The sequence below is a fragment of the Poecile atricapillus genome, chromosome 3, assembly GCF_030490865.1.
Source record: "Poecile atricapillus isolate bPoeAtr1 chromosome 3, bPoeAtr1.hap1, whole genome shotgun sequence".
NCBI classification, from domain to species: domain Eukaryota; kingdom Metazoa; phylum Chordata; class Aves; order Passeriformes; family Paridae; genus Poecile; species Poecile atricapillus.
In genome coordinates this window covers 110,048,995-110,071,879 of record NC_081251.1, presented here as the reverse complement: position 1 = coordinate 110,071,879, position 22,885 = coordinate 110,048,995, and the positions used below count along the sequence as shown (strand labels likewise).

General features: G+C 39.0%; 1 protein-coding gene across 3 annotated transcripts in view; it reads left to right on the top strand.

The window, feature by feature from the left end:
• The window catches only part of MACROD2 (mono-ADP ribosylhydrolase 2), an 858,369-nt gene that overhangs the window by 304,836 nt on the left and 530,648 nt on the right, over window positions 1-22,885 (top strand). The gene's annotated exons all lie outside the window — the stretch shown is intronic.

The window sequence follows — 22,885 nt, the reverse complement described above, 5'->3', positions numbered from 1 at the left end:
ATAGACTTCCATTTTCCTACTATCCTGAGTTGTATTTGCATAAGTTATGGCAAGGGTGCACTGAGAACAAGCTTCACTTGAAGCCCTCCTCCTTTTCCCTGTGGCATTGCAGCGGCCAGCAGTGCCTGAGAACAATAACACTGTTTCAAATGCCTGACAGGCATTCACTGGTTTATACATGATACAGACTTTTCCTCCAAAAACAGGTTTTCATCATTGGCACTTGGCATCACTGATAGGTTGTCACGGGGAAAAGAAAGAGTTCAACATGGTCATGATGAATGAATTTGGAAAGGCATGATGTTGCCTTTGAAGCTTTACAAGCAGCATTGCCTGGGTAGATAGACTATGGATACCAGCATTTTACATGGCACAGTAATAAATGCAGATGCTCCATCTTTATCTCTATTACACACACTGACATCTGCCATAAGCATTACATTTACTTGCCGAAAAAGAGCTTTTCCCAGCACCCTTTATGGTGCACAGCTATGTTCTGAAATGAGTCTTTCCCCACATTAGCCACATTTATTAATGACTCCAGCAGAACTTTTTCACGTCTACCAATTCAGAAATTTAACATGTTCACCTGCAGCCTATCGTAATTTGGGTCACTGCAGGGAAATGGAAGCTCAGCATTTGCAAATAGGCTCTGTTTCAGTGAATGTGATGGATGTGGGTATAGATTCCCTGTACACTGAATGGGGTGCACATAAAAGCAAGTATTCTGTCTTGCTTTGAACGTGATGAATGTGAGACTTGAGTGCCTGGGTATTAAAAACACACAGTGCCTGAATGGACAGGTAGACTGTACCTGTACTTCTGATCTCTGCTGCATACCTATCCACACTAGTCATTTTCTTTGGTGCCTGCTGAGTGCCAGATTGCAAGTCTTGTAGAGGGGAAATTCAGTGGGAATCTAAAACCCAGGATTTGTGGGCCACTAATTGAGACAACACAGGAAATTTCAAGGAGCATCTGTTCCCTACACTCACGTATTCTAAAATAAGAAAAGCAAGGGAAGTTTCATCTTTTCATTGCTTTGGTAGCCTTTGGTGTAAGGAATAAGGAATATAATTGTTAACAGGCACCTCACAGTGGTGCAGGATACCTGCTCTGCTTTTCCCTGCTGGAGGTGAGTGGACCATCATTGACTGGTCGTGCTCCAAGAGCTGCTCCAAGTTTCTTACAGCTCTGGCTGCAACTCAGCATTCCTCCCTGGAAAACACCAGTGTCACTTTTCTCAGCTCGAGAGGACACTCGGTGACATGAAGCTGTGTGATCTGGTGGACAGAACAAAGGGCTGCTTTTGTCTCTGGCATGGACATATTTTCATAGCATTCTCAGAGTTGCACAAGCCAAGCTTTTCGTGCTGTACAGCCCAAATCTGGGGAAGCTGGGCACTTGCAGTTTCCACTGGAAACAATGAAAACTTATTAACTCAGAGAAAAGCGTGCTGGCTGTAATTTAGGAAAATAAATAGGGATTATGGGGTTATTTGGGAATTGAAGACTGATCAAGAATCAATATCCAAAACTTTCAAGAAGGGACTTTAATCACTGTCAAAATCCAGGATGGAGCAGAAAGACTAGTACTAAAAGGAAGTGTGAGCAGGGAATGGCTGGCTTCAAAGAAGCGTATTCAGTTTGCCAAGAATTATTTTGTACTCTCTGGTCCCAAGCCGTCCTTAGGGCTTTCACACTGTCCCTGTACATGCTCCTTCCAGCCAGGCATCAAGACTCTTTAAAGGTAAAAATGGCCAGAACAGAAGACTAACATTAGTGTGGAGCTGGAAGAACAAAAGAGTAAAAGATAATTGATTCGGAAGAGAAAAGGGACTTGCAGAAGCTTAGCTGCTCTGCAACAGAATCTCAATTTTATTACACAGAGTAGATTGCAATTCTCAGTGACAGACCTCTGCTTCTCTTCTGACTTGAGTTTCTCCAGTCATTCTGACAAAATAGTAAAAAATTACTTTTTAGGCCCTCAGGGGGGTGATGAGGAGCTGTTGGGATTTACAGTGTTGATTAATAGAGTATGAGCTGTCAAATCTGAAAGGCAGCTATCCCAAAATGCCAGGAACATCCCTCTGACACAGTATGAGTGCACGTGAGCTGCTTGAAGTGTTTATTATAATATTAATAGTCATGTGAGGTGTGCACTGCACTCTTGTGCTTTAATGTGACAGCAGTTTTCAGGTTGTTCTTGACAAAGTGTCTGATCCTGCATCCCCACAGCACTGAGCAAATTTCATGGTGTGTCAGCTGTCTGAGCAAACCTGCTACCTGCCGCTTCTCCCTCCTGCTTTTGAAGCCCAGGCCTGCTCCCAGCCTCCCTTTTGCTGTCCCTCCACTTTTCACACAGCTTTTTGAAAGGACTGTTTGGATTTTCTGAGTATCCCTTAATTTTAGGAACAGCACAGACAATTCTGAATTTGAATTGTACCTCAGTGGAAGGCGTTGGAAACATTAGCAAGCGTTTTGCAGAAAAGCAGCAAGAGACTAAGTAGGGTCCATGCCAGACAAGTGCATAGGGATAAGAAAGCTAAGAAATATTTCTGTCTGTACTCTTCAGATTTATGTAAGCTGGTGCATTTTGTACTGTGCATGTGCAAAAGGATAAGTTCTGAGCTGTCCTTAATTATTTATCCCATTTTTTTTTTTTCCAGTGGACAATGAAAACAGAGTTTTTTCCTATTGATTTCTTCTCTGTCAGTCTGATGGTGCAGTAAGTGTCATACCTGGGACATTCAGTCTAAACTTCAGAGATGTAACAGGTCCTGTTAAGCTGAAAAAGAGTCTTTGGGGCCTTGAAAGACTCCAGACTCCTTTTCCTTGGTGAACTGAAACAGGAGTGTAGGTCCGTTTGACTTTGGGACTAACCTAAGTATCTGTAAGTCTTAAGAAAATAAAAACCAAACCCAAAACTAGACAACCCCCTCACTGTTCCCACTGGCAGCTTTCTGTGCATACAGGGCTGAAAAACACATTCAGGAAAGAGAATTTCACTTAAAAATGTACCATGGATTCTTGCCCTGAAAAAGGAAGGGTTTATTTCTCTTACACAAAGAAGAAAGTAATATAAATATTGGGGTATTTTTGCTTTTCCAAAAGAATAAGAATTGATTTTGCAGACAGCACACATTTGTTTTCTGCTTTAGTCTGTGTTTATGAAAAGCACATGCTATTGGTAGTAACTGAAGTAGAAAGAGATCTGTGGAGCTTTATTTGGTAAAAGCTCTTCAGTAGAAGTGTTTAAAGATTATACAATTACATTTGCGTAACTGTCTTGGTATTTTCTGAGGTGCTTTAAATTTTCAGTGTAAAAGAGACATGTGAATTATTTGGTTTTAACTGTGTTTGCCCAGAGGCCTATGGAAACAAGTTCGTTTAACACTTCTCAGGGCAAAACACGATCCAGGAACAGTTCCTCTCTTTAGTAAGAATTTGAATAACTGCAGATTTGTCTATAGAGATTTGCAGCTGTAAATGACTGTCTTTATTAGGAAATATGTAACTCATAACTTGTTTTTCTTGATAAAGTTAGAAGTTGACAATTCAGAGTGTGAGATGTGGTGTGAATTTTAGAGTGCACTAGGAGGAGAGACTACAGGAGGTTTAGTAGGTGAAGAAGCATTAGCACTTCAGCAGGACAACTAAATACATTGGCAACCACAATTTTGTGTTAAATATAGTATTAACTCTAGGCACATTCTATGTTTTTAATAACTTACAGGTGTGGGGGGCTTTATATTTATTTTCTTTAATTTTTACTTGGAAGTATTTAAAATACATTTTTTATGTACCCTTATTCAGACCAAAACAAACAAACAAAAAGAACAATAAAAACTCTGTTTTGAAAATCTCCTACTTATTGACACTTACAGATCAGAAAAGAGAGAAGTAGATTCCTGTAAATTTCCAGGAATGCTCAAGCCATAGTGTACTTTCTCTTTGCTTCTGAAGTTTTCAGGCTGTTTTCTGACAGCCATCGCAGCTTGTGCTTTGTGCACACACACATTTTGATAAGAGGGAAAATGACAAAAGTGGAGAAGATGAATTTTGCCTTGAGTGACCTTGGGCTCCTAATTGCTGGCTAGTGAAGAAACACCCCTTTGAAGTGCAAAAAGGCTGGGACTGCACAAGTGGGAAAACAATCTCTTGGATATTTTTCATTGCAGAAGTGGATCTGTAAATGATAATCAAAGAGCAGGCTATTCAAGAGTTTCTTCTCCTCTTGTTCTTTTCAATGCTTCCTATTCTTGTGCCGCATTCCTCATGCCCGCTTTGGCATTTGGAGATGAATGCCATCTCATATGGTGACAATAAGGCCAATTCAGTGCCCTTCTGTAGGACATTGGGCTGTATGTCCAGCTACACGTAAGGGATTAATTAAATATCTGTGAATAGCATATTTGAGGCAGAAAGGTCACTGTCAGCCCTTGGTGTGCTTATACTAACCCGTTATGTTAGGAGAATAAAATGATGCATTAAGCATAATTAAATGTGAATTTGAGATGCTTCAAAGCAGAACCAGTTATTGTCACATAATTGACTTGGTTGTGTTTTCTGTAAGTGGTTCTTCAGACTTTGTTAGTAGGGGGATATTCTTGTATTTTTATAAGGCATTTATTCTCTTAGCAGCTTCACTCAGTCTTCTTGTCAGCTTGCTATCTTTTGGTAGCATAACTGTATTTATAACTAAGTTATTACATCTGTCCTGGTTATCAACTGGTATCTGTTCTAAAAAAAAAATCATACTTGGAAAAACACCTAAAATCCTTTTTGGAAGAAGATCTGATCTCTTTTGATGCTGTTTTGTAATGAAAGATGAGCACAATAGGGGCAAAGAAAAGAGAGAGATGAGCAAAATCTCTGTATGCTGATGATGTCAGTATGCTGCATGTATGTTCCTGTCTTGGCCACATGGATCAGGTTGTGATGCCTGCTTCCTTTATTGTTGTCTTGGATGGAGCTCAGGGCAAGGAGAGCTGAGCTGGAGCACAACCAAAGCCTTGCGCTGTTTGTTTCCCTGCTCTGTCCTGAGTTCACTGCAAGTGCCAGCAAATCTCTCCTGCCTGCTCTGCCGCACTGCTGTGACCTTCCCTGGCTTCTTACCAGCCTTGGGTCAAGAGGTTAAATCACAGAGGGTCTCCACCAAGAAAGGAAAGCCCATCATTTCATGGCCCCATTGCATCAGGCTTCCTCTCTCTGTGCCCTTTGCTGTGCCCGTGTGACGCTGTTGGTGCCAGCGTGGATGTTCTGCACACCTTGGGTGGCAGATGGGCTGCAAACTGCAATCTCCTGGACACCAGCTCCCTGCTCCAAACTGCATGCTTTCCTTTTGGTTATTACTGATATAAATTGAATACCGCTGTGCTGGGCACTGTAGGAATGGATAACAAATAGCAGTCGTTGTCAGAAAGAGTTACCAGTTCAGATTGTTCAGTGGTAAGTGATGAGGCAATGGGCTGCTAATGCACAAATTGCTCAGGCACAGGGGAAATACTTAAGTGCTACTGTCATGATGTTTTGGATGCTTAATTTGCTGGCATTATTATGTCATACTGGTGAGTTCATCACCCTCTCATATTGCTCTGTGTTCATAATGACCAGTATAATTTAATTTGTGTGCTGTTCTTTGAAATTATTTCATATTCACAGTGTATTCTTAAAAAGAAAACACACAGACCAGAAATGCTGACTATTTTTTGGGAGGGTTGTTTGCCTCAGTGTTCAATAATGGCAGATGAAGACATTTATTACATGTATTCAGCTGGCTTTTTCTTGCAATGAGAGGTTATCACTTTAGTACTGTAGGGTAAGACTTTAATTGCATTCATCATACATAGCAGCGGATTGGCTAGGATGGCCTCTGAGGATTAAAACTGTTTATCTGAGTATGAAGGAATCATTTGGTGATCTGCCAGAGCACTCTTGTTGTGAGGAGAGGTTTTGCTGTCAAGCTGAAGAACCACTCAGATAAACAGGCTTTCTGTGCAGTTACCTTGGGTGCATGAAGGCATTAGCTTAGGACACCTGCATCTCTAAACCCTTGGCTTACCTGGTCTGCACCAGACTCTTGTGCTTACATATTAAACATCTGTATTTCAATCCCTGGGGCCATGTTAACATTCTTTCTTATCATATTAAAAATACATTGCCAGAGCTGGTTTTGGACTTTATTTTTGTGGTTTTCCTTTTCAGGCACATCTCATCCAGTGACAGTAACTGGTAACTTACTGGTAAAACTGGAGCCCCATGCATAGATGATGCCACATTCATCATCTTCTGGAACTTCATGAGTTACCCAAAAGTATAACATCAATTAAGACAAACTGATGATGCATTCAGAAAGTACTACCAAAAATACATTCTTTAAAAAAAAAAAAAAAAAAAAAAAATCAAATGCCTTTTTAATGGAGGAAAAGAGCATTTGGTATTAAACAGTTATAAACTCAATAAATGTGAACTTCTTTTATTGAATCCTGCTGACAGACAAGTAACTTAAATCTTTATATGTAGAAGCTTTATTTACAGGAAGGTTCTGCAACAGTGAGAAGTCAGGCTTTTGCATCGCCAGCAGAGCCTTACTGGAAAGATATTATTTCATTTATGAATTTATACTGTGTCTCTGATGCACCATGTAAAATTAACTTTTATCTCTAGACAAGATCTAAAACGTTTCCAGCAGTTCACTTGAAAGGATGGGGAAAAAGAACTGTGTGTTAACTAAGAAGATGACATCTTGCCTGAGGCAATCTGCTTTTCTCCTGGCTCTAGGAGGAATTCCCAGTCTCCTAAAGGTCTGATTCTTTGTAAGTGTTTTGTTTTCTTCCTTTCTCTTTAAAGATATGTAGCTGTGGTCTTCTCAGATATTTTATGAGTCCCAGTTGCCAAAATGAAACAAAAAAAAAGAATAAAAATAACCCATATTCCTGGATAAGGTGAATCATCTCTTAGCCTACCTCATCTCCGGCTTAAGTGCAGTGTTTGATCCTCCTGGCTCTGGGGAGCGTTCTGATCCTGAAACAACTGGAATCCATAAGAGCAGATTGATCTGGTTTTAAAATAAGGGAGGTGATGTGTCTCACAAGTGCTTTTCACTGGGAGAACGATAATCGAATCGTGTTTCAGCAGCGCTGCGGAGGTTAAGCTGCCACGTGTCTGATGGGAAGAATCCCACACCCTGGCGCCCCAAACAATGGGATCCTGCTCCCAGCTCCCTGTGCCACAGGTCTCAGCCTCACAAGTGTATTTATGGACAATGAAATGCCAGCTGCTTTATAAACTTGGAGAACAGTGGATGGCAAAAAATCCTAATCTATTAGCAAAGAAGTTTTCCACTGAAAAATGATCACGTTTCAGGTGCAGTGTGAGTTCATGAGCAGTCTGCCTCTGTTTAAAAGGCAATCCGAAGGACCTGGATTTCAGAGCGTGCTGCTAATCAGAGCCCTGATACTGCTTTGAAAATCACCATGGGAATGCCTACAAATAACAACCATTTCTGCGTAAATTAAAATATAAATGAACTCTTACATAAACACTGTCATCAGCTTCAGTGTTCAAAATGCTGCTGAGCTTTAATGTGTTTTTCTGTCCACTTAGGCATGAATTCTGCTCTGATTCATTCTCAGGTGTAATACTGGGCCTCAACATCTGTTTTAAAAGTCCTCATGTAGAAACTGATCCTAAGCTCCTAAAAGTCTTAGGATATCTGATATCCATCTTGTTTTACAGATTTTTAATGTCAGTGATTGGAGGTAAAATTAACTTCCTATTATGCCACAGAAAAACATCTTAACTAGGAATCCTGTGTTGCTTTTCTCAAGTTTGTCTTCCACGAGGACTTTCCATTTCCATTAGGTGAGCCTAAGGTTGTAAGAGTGTGGGAAAAGGTCCCTCTCTCACATCCTGATGCCTCCAAAGGTTAAATAAGTGGAATAAATGTATGAAGCAGGTCAGCAAAGATGGGCACAACCATGATCATAAATTCTACACATCACTTGCGTATTGGAAAAGTAAAACTGGTTGATACGATAAGAGCTGGAAAAGTCTAGGAAGATGGAGATGTGTAAGGGGAAAATGGGAATCAGAACAGGAGTATCTGTGCTTTTTCTTCCTTTTTCTTTAGTCCTTAAATCTGGTGCTTGAAAGGTCTCTTTCTCAGGTGGTGTTTGGCTGTGTATTTGTCTAATGGGTTTATGTAGCTTTGTTTAAAATAGGGTCTTATTATTGGTATAATCATTATAGAAGCCAAAATCTTACAGACCTCCGGAGATTTCTCTGAAATTTGGAATAGATACATTAAATTTTAGTCTTCATTTCAAATCACAGGAATGCCAGCTTCTGGGGTTACGAAAACCAGTGCTTTATATATAATTCCTGTGGAAAAGATGCCAAAATACTACACTGGAACACAAATTATTTTACTTAGTCACAGTCTTAGTGTCATGAGTTAGAGTTTAGGGAAGGTGGTAACAGAAATGTTGGCATACCTTAAGTCAGTATTAAGCACCAAAGGATGAAAAATATTACTGGCTTTGGGGAGCCTTCCTCTTCCAGTGGTGCTGTTGAGCATGGGATAAGCTATTCTCCCTGTGAGAAAGGTTTCCCATTCAAAGCAGGGATAAGAATGCAGGAAATTAAGTGAAAATGATTGCTTCTATCACCTCATAAGATTTTGCAGTATTAGGTATAAATACTTGTCCATCAGAGAGATGTTGCTTTTCATTATGAAAAGTTTGCTGCAGATATTAAACCATGTGTTTTTTTGGGTGAAAGAAGACTATCTCCTTTTGTGAACCACTGCTTTGAAGGAGTCTGTTTTCCTTGAAAGCTTTGTTGATATGACTATTTGTGCTTTGCAATGCACAAAACTTAAGATGTTTCAGCATGTCCCTTTCTTCTGGAGTCGTTTGATGCAAGAGATGATGAAACTGATGGGCCAACTTGTGAACCTCTGTCTTGGCAGTTAAGTGTGTCCTGGACCTTTTCCAAGAACCTGCAGAGCCCATACGTCCTGAGGTTACCTATAGCTTAGGGTCTCAGAGGGAGCTCTGTTTGCTGTGTCTCTGTGAACCAAAAGGTCATTAACTGGAAGGGTCAAAGTGTTAATGGAAGGAATAGTCTCCGCTTACCATTATCTTGCAAACGTTCTGCAGGAACCAGGGAAACATAACACTTGCTGCCTTTTTTCTGTAGGTGGTTTCTAAATAGGTGACCTCAGTGTTCTGTGACTAAATAAAGAGATTAGATGCAAATGCAGAGGCCAACAAAACTGAACTTGCTCCAACTGCTAGCGGAGAGCCACGCTCCATTATACGACCACTTTGGTAACATCAGGTCAAATTCCTCTTAGATGAGTAAAGGTCACAGAGATTGTATTGCTTAATTGCCTGACTTTCTCTTTGTACTCTCTGTTCTTATCCTTTCGTGTACTCCAGGAGAGGAGCACTCATTCTCCCTGGGACTTGGCTGTATGGAAGGTACAACACAGGGAAAAGATAAAAGGAAAATTTCAGATTAGGGTCATGTCACTGATATACTGACCAACTAAATAGTTTTCCAAAGTGTTTAAAAATGACCAAAACATAGTGGAAAGCATTAAAAAACCCAGATGTGTAACTTTCTTCAAGATGCACACATGCTTCCTTAAACAGAACATGAGTATGTTTTTCGGAGGATTTCTGTTCAGGATTGTTGTGAAGCTGCTTCATGTGTCATAAATTTTTTTATTAATTATTAATGCTTCTTATAACCTCAGTTTTGATGTTTGGGTAGCCTTCTGGAAATGGAGAGACAAATATAAAACATAAAGGTAGTCCATGGTACATGGTATAAAGGAAGTCACTCCCAGACAGAGAAGTAAGGTGACATTATGTCAGAAAATTGGAGAGGATCCTACAGAAGAAAGTTTGGATTTCCTTTTTGACATCCAGCTTGCATTTGGTATCTATCTAGCTATCCACTATCCATAGAACAGTTATCAGGGAGGATAACAGAGGTTCCAAAAGCCAAAAAGAATAAGAGGAGAGTCCAGACCAAAAATTTAAAGACATTATATGCTGATGTTTTTGTGAGTTTTTTTAAATGCCTTCTTATGTTTTAGGCTTGGGTACTTCTTATGTAAATCAAATAGGGTTTGGAACAAGTTGATGTGAACTGAATTATCTGCCATATGAGATAGATTCATTATGGATGTGAAAAGTTGAATTGATGTGTGAAGTTTAAGTTTCTTGGTCCAAAGTAGCACTTTTTAATACATTTTTTAATACTGTGCTAAAAATCAAGAGAGTCTTGATAGTCTCAGTTCAGCTTCCAGGCTACATTTCCTGCATTTGTCTTCATAATACTTTAAAACTGGCTTAGAACTGGAGTAAATTAACTGATTTTGACTTCAGATTAGAATGCATATGCAAAAGCAGATGATAAAAGAATTAATTAAAACTACACATATGTATGTGTAGAGAGTTTATCTAAAGCATAGTTCCAAGAGGATCCTAAAAGAGTAGAGTGTCCTTTGGTTTTTTTGAGCCTTAACTGTGTCAAAGTCATCACTGATGACGTTGTTCCCAGACCTCTGTTCTGAGCTGAACGAGGTACAAGTAAGCTTTTGATAATCCTGATTAAAAATACTTTCTCTGCATGCCTGTCAGGGTCCTCAGGGCACGGGGAGGCTGATGGAGAGGTAACAAAGCCAGGACCAGATCATGCCCAAGGTATTGTGTGTTCTGGCCAGCTGTGCAGATGTGTTGGCAATCCCAGGATGATGTGGTTCTGAAGTTAAGGTGAGGCTGTTGACAGCACCAATTATTGCTGTTGCTTGATTGCACTGATTCACAAGAGAACCAGGGTTTGATCAAACAAAGGGAAGAGGAACTGCTCTCATGTTTAATGTTACCTGAGATGGCTCTATCCATTTCACCTTTGGCTCCAGTTATTTTGGCTCATACAGTAATTCACTTTTCTGTTTATTTTTTCCTCTTCATTCCAGTAAGATGCATTAGTGATCAGAGCCACCCTGCTGTGGAAATCATCTGGCAAAATTTTGCTATTTTCTTTGTCAGCTGTCAGGTTTTTTTCAGTTTCTTATCAAATTACGCTATTTCTTTTTACTTTCCATGTATTGAGCACTCCAGTTCTTAAAATTACAAGTGTCTTGACCATTTTATTCCTGCACTATGAATATGCTGCTTAAGGGACATGCCACACATGTTAAGCTAAGAATATAAGACACTTTGGGGAAAAGCATTAGTCCATTCTCAATTACAATTGAGAGGGAAGAGTAAAATTGCAAGACTCAAACTGTTGTTGAAAACCTTGCCTTCAGTTTGACCCTCACTGTATGGTTTCTTATTTCATTGCACTAAACCAAATTTTGTCACGAGTCCAGTTAAACAATTTTGCATATTTAAAAGCCCTTGCAAATTCTTAAAACAGCTTTCTTACTTTCTTTGCTGCTGTTTTTGTTTTGTTGTCTTATAATTGAATGTTAGTCCTTTCCTTTTAGTATTTTGATTCATAATGCTGCTTTTAACAGAAAACTGCATACAGATTGTGAATAAAATCACGTAGCTTCTACCAACTTTAACTGTAGAAGGGAAAACAGACTTGAGGTGCTTGTGCCATATTCACATCCATGAATTATCTCTTGCTATGCATGTCCAATAGAAGTTACATAAACTTAACTAACAAAATAGTTTTCTGTCTTTTCAAGTGAATAAATATTGTTCATTAAGATAAATGGTTAGCTTACTGTTATTCACTGCAAGGGAAGAAGAATTAATTTAATATTTTTACATTGCTGATTTCATAAATAGTATCCATGCCAGTTCATTCCTGACTCTTTACAAGATTTTAAACATTTTCTCCATTCCCCTGTAAAAGATCCTTTCTCACTTATTTTGACTTCTGTGATCCTAAGCCAGCAGATTTCGTCTTCTTTTAAGGCTGGAGGTTAATTGGACAAAGCATTTCTTCATTCACATTTCAAAGTCTTCTATCTGATTTTTCACATTGTGGAAAGACTTTGAACTTCCCTTGGAATGTCAGATCTCTAAAAAGACTTCAGGGAACCCATATTTTTTTTGCTCTACTTCAGGGGTCGGGGCAATAAATGATTTTTAGGTCTTTCTCTGAAGGCTGCACAGCTAAATCCACCTACTTCAATTATAGTGGCCACAAGTCTCCACTAACTTGCCTTCCCTTCCATAGAAAGGGGGTGACCTTTTTGGCTGATGCATAAATGAAAGAACAGCACGTGTGAAGTCTTCAAAAGTATTTGTGTCTAGCCACCAAAGGGAGCCTTTCTTGGGCTAATGAGAGGAGAAGTGGGGAGTGTAAAAGCCAGTGCTGAGGCAGCTGCTGGGAATTTCAGTCAGTGAGGTAGATCAGGGTATTGTTCTTTCGTAGTCCCATCACAAATATTTTGTAGATGTCGTATTTTGTAGTTGTGAAAGCATGTGACAGGATTACTAATAGTGATAGACTTCTCTAATCTGTGTTTTTTGACATGGATCTTTCATCTTCTCTCTGAAATGGATTTTTTTTTTTTTATAATATCTGCTGTGTTTTTTTGCTGTACATCTTTGAGACCCAATAACCCAGAGAGAATTTCGTTTAAGACAAAAGTGACTCCCGCAGCAAGAAAGTGGAGCCTTCTCCCGTGTAAGTTGTAATTGAGGTTATGGAATGGCACATTGCCTTTGGCAGAGTTCTGCTGCTGAAAAACTCAAACCATGGTTTTGAGGCTGCTGCAGTGTAAGCAAAATGAATTAATTATTACAGACATAGGAAGAATTAGAGGAAAAGAAAATGGCTTCTGGAGTGAAATATGACATATTTACTTCGGGAAAGAGAGAGGAGGAGAGCAAGCAGCTTAGTAATGAATAATCCACTCTCATGTAGCTAATGACACCTTAGCAGATCTGCAAGTTATTCTGCTGGTTGGGTTGGCTCTCCACAGGCTGTCAAATGTTTCTTAGAAAATTGATTTTTGTTACCTAGCTCTTTCCATGGATTTAAACGTGATGCTCTGATAAACGGCTTGACAGGTTTCAATTAATGAATATTATGGCCTGCAAGTAAATTTAAAATATATATTTAAATTAATTGTAAGAGCTCTCACCTCAGGAAAAGAAAACAAGTAGAAAAAAAAGAAACAAAATGTGTGTCCTCATAAATTTGAGTAAAATACTGGCCTGATTAAAAAAAACTTTTCAAGTTTAATATTTATGGAATATACTATTGAAGCAAACCTCTTCATCATTTGCTGAATCAAGCCTTTCTTCCAGAGAGTCACACAGTACTTTGATTTTGTGGATTTTATTACTATCTGCTTTGAAAGAGTGTTTAAAATATTGAATGGTCTCTGGGTGAATTTAGGTCCATAGAGAAAAATAACCAACCTATGCTTGGATTTTTGTTCATCTGCTGGTGTAACTTTATACCCTATGAGGGGTCTTGTAGACATGGCAAGGAGAAGGGACTATTTGACATGGATAATACATAGCAAACTTGCCCTTCCCTCCTTTTTGCAATGTCTTGCATTTCACTACTTTGTTGTTTATCTTTTCTTTATTTTTACACTTTTATTTTTTTAATTTCTCATTGTATTTTATTATTTTGTACAGACATCAGTAAAACAATTATGTTTTACTTCTTGAGGGTCAAGGAATGCCCTGAGTCTCCCTGCAGTGACAAAAAGGGATTTTTTAATCTTTGAGTTTCCTCACACATTTCATCTAGAGTGTGTTTTCGAAATGTTCCTGTTGGGTAGTATGGGAATGCTCTGGGAGTACCACAGGTGGATCTGGTCAGTTCAGTCTCTTTCCTCTGATAAAGGAACTTTTACTTATTAAAGCAATCTTTAAATAAGAGAAGGATGCATCTCTCCAACTCTCATCTGTATGGTTTCCACCGTGTGGGAATATCTAAGTTTGTCAGAAAAAAGTTAAAGATAAATGTCATTTGACGTATCAAAGATTCTACAAGACAAAATTGTTTGTGGTTGTATGAAATCTAAGTAACTCAGTAAAATAGTTCAGATCCACACTGGAGCAGCTAAGAGGAGAGGAAAACTTTTAAAGACTCTTGCCCCGAAGTTAAAAGGTGAATGTTAAATTCCTACCCATTCCCAGCTTCTGTTTGAGGTTGGAATATGAATTTTGTAGAAAGTCAGTTGGACTTGTGCATTTGGAAAAGGTACCTTTAACAATTTTTGAGATGGTTTAATGTGGAGATGTTATAAATTCACTTATTAATCTGTTCAAGTTGGGTTCAGATTGAAATTCAGACTGATTGAGGAGGGGAACACTGATCTCTCAAGTTCTTTCACCAATTTTTTTTTAATATGCTTGATATTTTTATAACAGACTCCAGCTTGCCTTTCTGTGCGTGGTACTGACACCCTGAATTGAAAATTATGGCACAGCTCAAGGATGAGATCGATTGAAGTGCTTTTTATTACTGACTGTTCCCAGGCAAAATGTTTTAAGCAAACTTTGTAATGGAGGGAAATTACATTATATGGGGTGCTGGTCTTAAAGAGATCTTTATATTATGCCTTTTGATAAAACAGAAGTGCATTCAAATGAGTAATTGCAGTGTGTATACAAGGAAAAAAGTCTGTTTTGACTGCTTAAATGAATGAAACTGAAAATCCACAGAATTGAGTTGGTTTTTATGTTGTTTGATAGAGGACATCCAGTCTGGTGAAAGGATACGTAAAAACTCCAGCTCTTACATTTGGAGGAGCCTGAAAAGCTGACAGGTACAAGCAAGGAGCTTTTGAGAAGTCTGCAGTCCTTTGTTTAAAGTACCTGTGTCATGGGTTGGTAGCAAAGTGTCAAGGTTGGAAACCCCCATGGCCACCTACAAATTTTACCAGTTTTGAAGAAAGAAATGCTGCTGGGTGGAGGTGGATCAGACTGATGTGTTTAACCCAGTGTCATGTCAGGCACCAATGAGAATATTCCCAAATCTCAGATTATTAGCCCATTTTCCAGATACTTGTGACAGAGATGTCCTTGGCTAACAGTAGTTATATTTTCCTTAAAATAAACCGAATAGATTTTAATTTCCTGAGTGTTTATTCCTGCTTTTGGACTCATAATGCTTCACATTTGAGTATTCTGTCACTTTTTTCATTCTTTTATTGAATGTTTATTAGAGAACCTTGTTTCTGTTTGGGTTTTCTTCAGCCTCCCTGCAGCCTGTGACTGTAGTTCTTGCACATGGAGAGGTGGTGAACAACTGCTACTTCATCACCTTCTCCAGGCCACTCAAGTTACTACAATCCCCCATCATAACTTTTTAAAGTAATGATTGTTAGAGTTGACATTTCAAAATGTTTAATGTTAGTTAATGAAAGAGAGTGGGGCTTTTTTTAATGGCTTCTGTGTGTTGGTTAGGGCTGAGTTCTTGGAGCCATCTGTGGGGTTTGAAGGAAAGTAATTCTCTGCTAAGAGCAGAGGGTGGTGTCCATGCCTTCATATAAACACGGGGAATTACATGATTGCTGGAGGGGTGTGTGGAGCTGCATTTTGTGTGTTTTGATTTGTCTATTTTTACCACTCCAAGGTAACACCTTTGATCTGTTCTTGTGGTTGGTGTCGCACCCAGGGAGCAGCCAGCGCTCTGTTCTCCAGGGTGAGCTTTACCTGTGCTGCTCCTAGGAGGGAGGTACATCATTTACATAGCAAGCACCCATTTTTTCTTAATGCAATGCTGCTGCTTATATGGTCAGGTAGCTCATGTTTCAAAGGGCAACACACTGTGGTTCATTTCCATCTATTTTGCATTGTGTATGTTTTGCTTTGCATCTGCCTTAATGTAATTTGCTTTACGTTTGCCTTTATGTGTTGGTTGCAAGAGAGGCAGGCGTCCCTCCTGATGCAATTATGGCTTATCTTTTGGGATGGTAAACCTGCTGTGGGACTGGGTACTTCTGAGGGTGGTAGAGATGCACCAAAACCTCCCATGCAGGATAAGCTGTCCTTTCCAGCTGACACTGCATAGCTCACACAAGAACCTGCCTTCATAAAGTGCACATTAGCTAGCAGTGACTGCAGAGAGGTCAGTGCCACCTGTGGGGCTCTGCCTGACCGATTCCCTGCTTCCCTCTCCTGCCTGCTGTGTTTGGACAGTGTTGGTACAAGCTTCACAATCAGCTCAGAATTCCCCTCTGAAGCGTGAACTCCAGTCACCTGTTGGTGACCTGACCTGCCTGGGTTTGTAACAATAGGTAACAGGCAACTAGATATAAAAAAAAGTGGGTTCCATGAAATCTTGTAACAGCTGATGGTGGCTTATTTGAGAAGAATAGCAGGCAAAATGGGAAAGGGTGAAAACGCACTGAGAAAAGGGAATGCTTGCCTACAATTAATTAAAACAGACCTCAGCAGTTCTCATAGCTGTCTTCCTCATCCTGTGATACTTCTCTGCTTATAACAGATTGCCTCTGACAAGGAGATGGTGTGTTGTTTCATAGATAAAGTATTTTTTTCACAATTTAAAGGGCTTTTTATTTTGTGTCGGTTTTAAAAAAAAAATAATTTAATTTATTTATTTTTTCTTCTTGTGGTCATGATGGATAAGGTGCCATGGCTCCGGTTCACCAAAGCACTTAAGCAAGGGCTGAAGAGCCCTGGTGAACAAATGGCTGATAAGGGAAGTTGTTTAGCTGTCTGATTAAAACAATCCATTTTTCCTTTTTCTGGTATCCTGTCTTCCTGCCAATTGCCATGGTTTTTGCATTAATGTTCAATATAACATGGTAGGATTAGAAGAATTACTGTTCAGGCTGGTTTTGCAAGACACAGTTTGGAAGAAATTAGTGCCACTGAGCTGCAGAATCACACACTTTCCTTCTCAATTTGCTTGTGTTTAACAGTTTGAGAATTGGTCATTGGGCCCTGAGGATACATGTATATATTTACTCTGCTAATTCTGGGACAGGCACCTTGTTAGAGCAGGGCTGGTCTTTACCACCTAGGTGGAACCCGCTGTGTTCAACAAGGCTTCTGAGCTCTATCCTTCTCAGGGTTTAGGATGTCATGCCTTGGTGACCAGATTGAGAGGATCTTCATTTGCCTTTCACAGTGAATTTATGGCCCTCGGCCAAATTAAGTTCTCTTGATGCAATATGTGCATGGGCGTGGAAGCACAGATAGAAGTTCTGCCTTCCCTGTAATGGGATAATGGAAAGTCTGTAGGGAATGGGACAATAATTTCCCCATTATGAATGGGCCTAAGAAATGAGTTTTCAGTTCCACTAATGTAAGTCTTCTCTATGCCCACTCAATTTACTGTCTGCTGTGCCTCTGGGTCTGCTCTAAGAAATGCTTCTGCACATGTCTAGACTGATTAAGTTTCATATAAATAGATGCTTTCTATATGAAATGCATTTTGGCACTGTATTGACATTGGAATATATTACTCTCTTAGCCTTTAACAGTTGAACAAATTTAAATAAAGTGATGGCTCATTTTTACAAGGTGATAAAATGAACATAATTGGGTTAATAACTTAATCTGGCAGCCTGGAATTAGATTACACGTACCTGTATGCACAAAATTTGATTAGAGAAAATCAGATTTTCCATTCCACTTGCTGCCTGTGTGACCTTTGGTTATTCCATATCACTGCCTAGAAGGAGCCAGTTCAGACCAGCCATTCCAGATCTGATGGTGTCACTCCTTCCAACCCCAAGTGCTTTTTGTCTGTACTGTTTTCTTACTACAGGACATTTGTTTTCCTTTAATATTGCTAAATAAACTTCCTGTAGAAATGTCACAGACAAGAAGGGTTTAGGGCTGCTTTGGCAGATGGCTCTCACAATTATTTCCTGGCAGAAATAAATCAAATTGGCTGAGATGAATTTTGGGGATACTAGCAGTGGTTAGTTTGGCTTCCTAGATTTTGCTGTGTGAACTTAATTTGCTTATCAGTCTTTTTGTTGTTGTTGTTGTTTGTTTTCTTTGGTGGATATGGTTATTTTGGGGTTTTTGTAATGCATTTAATGTCAGTTTTCCATTGCAAAGTTCTCCACAGTGGAGCTGATTGCAGACACTTGCTCAGTCACTGAGCCATCAGCAGTTTCTGTCACCAGGACTTCAGGAACAGAACAAAACCTGCCAGAACCTACTCCTGGACACACTCAAATTACTAGCCCTGCTTCCTTGCCTGACTAGAAGCTGCAGTAACATCACCCTCTGCTTCAAATAAATACATCCATTGACAGGAAATATTAAATCTGATAATAAAGCACAGCTTGTTGAGTCTTGTGCACAGACACGTAGGCAATGGTCACTAAATGTTTTATGTCACTAATCATCGCTGACCTGCATGTTGCTAGTTGTGTTGATGTGCCTCCACCATATTCTGCTTTATAGCTACTCCTTTTCCCTCTTAAAATATTAAAATACTGCCCTGGAACCACCAGGTTATATTTGTGACAAGTGCTCATGATATGGCATAGTAAATGGATTCTAATTGATTTATTACCCTTTCAGGTTGGAACACTTTGATGCAACTAATTTAAATGTTGACAGCAGATGAAAAGCTTAAATACCAATTGCTGTTCCAAGAGAAAAGTTGTTTTAAATTAATCACTTAAAATTCAAATTTAATGTAGTCAAGTTTAGCAATTAAATAGACTATTTAAATAGAGCATCAAATTAATAGATCTGTAAGTCTCTAATGTTCGAATGAACAAATTAAGGCATCAATGCTCATTATTGAGTCTTTTAAGGATGAACTAGTGTCAAAGCTGAAGGAAGGCTGGCAAAAGTCACTTTTTTCTAGGACATGTTTATTAGTCCTTTGTTTTATTGTCAGGAGGTGCAGTAGCCCTTCCTCTGTGTGATGGATTATGTTTCAGTGCTGTGTGTTTGGGTGTGTCAGGGTGGTGTGTATTGTCCAGCTGCTGTATGGAGTTGATCCCCATGCCTTGACATGCACATGATGAAGGCAATATGAAAAGTTCAGCTTATGTTCTAAGATGAGTTTCCTTCTAAGAACTGTTTACTTCTGTTCCAGATGTTTTTCTGCCTGTGTGCATGTTATTATCAATTTTATTCAGTAAAATCTGTGACAGTAAAATACTGTGGTATTGTTCACTTCTGGTTACACTTTTTAAATTGCTTTTTCTTGCTTCCTGTTGCTGTGAAAACTTTATGTGTGCATATCCTCTGTGATAAAACAGGTTTGCATTGATTACTGCATCCTTGAAAGTTCAGTCCAATTTGTAGTAAATAGTTTATTGTGCTTGTTAAAAGATGGCATATATTCCTGGTATTATATTATAGTATTCTGTCTGTCATTGTGACACCTACAAGGGAATGCAGATGAAATTAATCTCAGAATTTCAGACAGCTTCTTCATGACATCTCTAAATTCCTTTTCCTGTACAGGTTTGTATTCCTAGTATCTTGTCTTTCTAGGTAAACCTATTGAATCTCAGATGTCCTTTTAAGAAATGATTGATGTCATGGGCTCTTGACCAATGTATGATTGCAGCTAAAAAACGGAACCAAATGTTAGCTTGTCTAGGGCATGGACTGTGAGTGTGCAGAAGAAAATGTAAGACTTGTATTAGTTGAGTGTTTGCATTTCAGATGCTTCTAGTCATGTTTTCTAAGAGAAAACCTGTCACAGAATATAAAATAATCCATATTCAAGCGGTGAAATAATTTAGGGGCACAGAAAGAATTGGTCTTTTTTTACAGAAAGTCTCAAATGATTGCTTTCCCTGTAGAGGAAGGTAAAAAATGTCAAAGAGTTGTCATATACAATGATACAGTAGGGAGAACTTGGTTTATTTGTGATGCATGAAGAAAATGGGAAAGGTTTAATGAAACTGAACAAGCCACAGAAATCAACAGCTGACATAAAAAGTAATGTTTGATTACTTCCAGCTCTAAAATATTAAGCCAAGTCTTTAAAAGAAGTAAAAGCAAAAGGTGGAAGGTAAGGTGCTGGGGTTAGACCTTTGTAGGTCAATGCTTAGATGTGAAAGGAAAAGCCTCTCAAGTTACTTGGTGTTCAGTCAAATGAATGAAACTGTGTTTTGTCTGGGGATGTGTCCTTTGTCACCTGAATATCCCCAGTGAATTAACTGCAGCTCCTTTTCTTTCTCCTGCCCTGGACTGCACAGGAGACCCTCACCTCTGCTGGGTCAAAAGGCTTTGGCTTGGGTGAGGTGTGATTTGGCTGATGGGCCTAAGTGTGATGTGATGGATTGTCCCAGAGCTGCCAAAGGGGATGTAGAGCTGCTGGCAGTGGCTTGTGTCTCCCTCAGCAGATGCAGGAATGTAGGTGTTTCTTTAGGGCTGTCAGACGGTGCTCATGATACTGCAGGAGTTGAATTGTCTCAAAGACTTTCGTGCCCTCTCATTTCAGTTTTGATGAAGTTGGCCAAAAGGTTCAAAAGTCACGTTTTGGTGATGGAAGAAGGGAAACTGTCATGGCCAGAGCAGTCACATAAGCCTATTTATAAGTGAAACTAGAGCTAAATGAGAACAACTGGGTTTTGGAAGTAATCAAAATTACCCTACTTCAGGGCAAAAGATGAAGTTGGATTATGTTCACAAAGTGGAGAAGACATTTACCTTTAAGAATAATTTTATCCTTTAACTGTGTCCATCTGGATTTCTTTTAACTTCCATGGAAACATTTGGTGTTGGCCACAGTTGGTGAAATGATACTGGAGAAGTTGAATCGTGATCTTGTTTGGCAATTCCTAGACTGCTAAGTCTACCACACTGTCCTCATTACCCTGATTAATACAGCATAAAAATATTCTTCCTTTAGTAATTTGATTGTATGTACTGATAATTTAAGACATTTTTATTCCTTCCAGAATTTCAAACACAACTTCTGTTGCATTTGAGAGCTGGAGTGGCTTGTGAAGGGATAAGAAAGTGCTACCTTGCTACCTTCCTTCTTAAACGTGCCTGAAGAGCAAACTGGAACATCCATCCCTGACTTTTGAGTGTAGCATATGTTGCATGTTGATCCAGCTCTCTACGCTATAAAAAAAGGGGAGAGCTTCAAGAGTTGCTGACAGACCAGCATAGTTTTTGTGGTGTGTGATATGTGCCAAATTTCCAGTGATCCAACAAAGCCATCTGGTTTCACATTTATCAAAGGTCAGTACTTATGCATTCTAGCAGCACAGCTGAATTGATTCACTGACATGAAGGTAATTATGAGCTCAGGTCAGAGTGATGAAGGTATAGCAGTGAAAAATTCTGTCTTTTGGTGTCAATCTTTTGGACTGCCTGGGCTGTACTAAACTGAAGTGTCGTTAAATTCTGTCTTTTTTTCAGGGTATGTGGACTTTGGTGTGCACCAAACCACCAAACTTTGGAGAGAAGAGCATTGACTTATTAGAACTATTTATAAAATATATAATATATTTTTATTAATTTTTTTTTAGCAAAAGTCCTAGAAATTAAAATTAAAAAAAAACTGGGAAACTTTAAACATGGCACTGGAAAGGGAAGGATTGAAGGATCTGGTAGATGTCTTTCTGACACAAAAAAACAATTGATTTGGGACTTCACTTTAATGATTCCAAGCATATAGATTGTGTCATGAAATTAGTCTGTTAAAATTCATTGATACACAACTAATTTTCACAATCTTTATGAAATAATGTTTTTTTTTGTTTAAATTTTCATTAGCTCCTCATATAAAATAAGCAGAAACAGAGCAGTTTTGCTCCTCTGGTTCACACATTTGTCTCTAGTTAGCCCAGAACTTGAAGCACCAAAATCTTTTTATCCAAAGTCTAAACGATGAGGTTATGTGGTTTAGAAACATCACAGCCATAGGACAATCTCTGCTTATAAACAGAGATATTGTAGCTTCAGAGTGAAACGTGCCTTAAGACTGAAGCACTATATTTATATCCAGAAATGATATACCATCCTTGTGTGAGAGGTTGAACTTAGAGGATCAGAAGTTCCTTGATAGTATTATATTTTTATTCACTGCTATTATTCCATGGTTTTACTCTTTTGATATAATTTCCATTTTACAGATGAAGAATGGAAAGTGGGTTCATCCTCCTGGACCTAACACAGAGGTGAAATGCAGCATATCGGTGACCACTGTATGACTTCATTTATTCCAGTGCCAAGCAAACTAGATTTTCTTTTATCCTCTCCTCAGAAAATCTCCTGTGCCAGTGTGCCTGTGAAACCTCAGTGAAGTGGAGAGAGAAAATATTTTGCCCCATAACACGGGGTTATTTTAGGAGTCTTAAAAGAATAAGGCCCCAAATTAATTAATTTGCTTTTCAGCTTGAGTACATATGCCATGTCCCACTTCTGCTCCTTCAGGAGGAGGGGAGAGAGAGATCTGTGTTATAATAATCTTTACTGTAATTCTTAAAACCAGGAAGGAAAGACCTTTTTTTCTTTATTGTTCCTCATCATCATCCTCTGATGAGAAAGCTTCTGTGGTCTTGAAAGTCATGAAGAACTATTCCTCCATCCCAAGTTGAACTCTTCTAAAGAGAACAACTTTTGCTAAGTCATCAGCATCCAAATTTTTCTCTTTCAACAAGAAAGCATTGAGAGGTATTGATTACTTTTCTTCCTTTCTTTTTCCTCTGATATGCTCTACTAAGAAAAGTTTAAATCTGTTGCTAAGGCTCATGTTTCCTCAGCAGATTCTGCTGCTTTCTGTGGAAGCATATCATGCAGCCTGCTTGAGCCCTAGAATGTTCTGCAAGATAAACACTTAGCAGTTAACCCATTTTTGTCCTTTGCACTGTAAAAGACTACTCATCCCTCTGATCAAAGTTTTTCATTTTGGCACAGTTTGCCTGCTGACAACACTCACTTGCCATACTTTACTCCTTCAGAAAACATTTT